This window comes from Colias eurytheme, chromosome 8 (assembly GCF_061535395.1).
Source record: "Colias eurytheme isolate Ceu_HAF_F1 chromosome 8, ilColEury1 Martin Lab GWU primary, whole genome shotgun sequence".
NCBI lineage: Eukaryota > Metazoa > Arthropoda > Insecta > Lepidoptera > Pieridae > Colias > Colias eurytheme.
The window spans coordinates 3182004-3183670 of record NC_142987.1 but is presented as its reverse complement, the minus strand read 5'-3'; the positions used below and the strand labels follow the sequence as shown (position 1 = coordinate 3183670).

General features: G+C 33.7%; 1 long non-coding RNA gene across 1 annotated transcript; it reads left to right on the top strand.

The window, feature by feature from the left end:
• The first annotated feature begins 317 nt into the window (after positions 1 to 317).
• LOC149906371 (uncharacterized) lies at positions 318 to 1316 on the top strand. Its single transcript, XR_016456998.1, has 2 exons — positions 318 to 445; positions 999 to 1316. It is a non-coding gene; the product is annotated as an uncharacterized LOC149906371 (long non-coding RNA).
• Positions 1317 to 1667: the final 351 nt, after the last annotated feature.

Here is a 1667-nt window from a genome sequence, read left to right as displayed (position 1 = left end):
ATGTACAAATACAACAGTCAACAAGAACTGCTCTGAACATAGCCACAAGAGAAATCATTGACCTGCGGTTTTAGTGCAGCGACATCTATCGAATATATTATGTACTTCGTACTATTATCAAGGTGCTTCATTCATCCGTGAGTTGTGACTGCATTGGATAACAAATAACGCTATTCCCCACTAGGTGGCGTTAACGGCAAGGAATGAGACAATTAAATTACATACTTGAATAAAATATAAGGAAATGTAAGTGTGCAAAGCATAGAAATCTAAATAACAAGACACTAGAAGTCGTAAGCGCGCGTGACATTGTCGCCGCTCAGGTGGTTTCCATTCCACAAGTTGTTCGTCGCTTGGTGGTCGCTTGTTCAGTTGTTTCTGACACGTGCGTGAGTAAACATGGTGTGTTGCAGCATTTCCCAGTGCGGAAATTCTTCCATAAATTGTAATTATACTAATAAAGTAATAACATTTCACCGGCAAGTATTTTTGTTTATAAATATTGCCGTTTTTCCTTAAAATTAAACAATATTTACAAGCAATACGAATGACACAGTCAACCGTTCCTCTCATCACGTTTAGCTATACATTGCCTTTTACTATTGTCAACATCTGACAGGTCGGTTGTTATAACTGCCAGATGTTATCAAATGACAATTACAAGAAGCAATGTACTGCATTGTTAACGATAAAGAGTAAATAGTCGCAAGCTAGTGATGTGATGTGTTAAAATTTTTCGATATCGTAATACGATGTTTTTTTGCGTAATATGACGACTGATGGAATAATTGGATTATATTTTAATTTGAATTCTATTTTATTTTTATAACTGATATATGTATAATTTTTTAAACTAAGTACATCGATACAATCATTTTCGGACAATTTTACTGTCGATACAGAATCACATTAATTAAATATACAATAATGCCATAATGTAAAGGATAGGCTTCGCTTAGGTTGACAAAACTATTTTATGTTAAATATATTCTTTGTAGATTTCCACAACGCCGTCCTGACATTAAGGACGAATGGATATCCGCGACTGGGAAAAGAAATTGGTTCCCTACAGGCTATAGTAGGATATGTTCAAAACATTTCAAAGAAGATGATTTCAATGTCACAACAAAAAGACGTACATTAAGTAATTGTTATAACTCTTATAATTTTTGGTGGTCTGGCGCGGTTCTGCATCAGGTGTTCGAGATTTTCAAATTTAAACTCTCAGTTTCTAAACCCCCTCCATTTTTTTAAATATATAATGTACAGACACTGTTTTATTATTTGTATATATAGATAAATAAATATTTAAGTACGTAACATGTTTTTATTTCTTATACCTATATGTATAGTCTGCCGTGGGCCCACGAGATGAGCCTACCACTGTATTAAAATCAACAACTATATATTTCTTATTTGTTAACTATCACTTAACTATCGATAACAAGGCTGATGAAGTCTTACATCACTAAAGCGTTGAATGAACGTTAATGAAATTTCAACCTTATTTCTATGCGTTGAGGTTAAAAGTTATATCTATCAAAAATTAACGCCCTCTGTTGTCGAGTAGCCGAACTTTTTCGTATTTGAAGTTTCTAAGCAAAAGGAAACAAAACATCTTACGTACCTAGGGATGTTATACTAAAATAAACCGTAAAGTCGTAAGT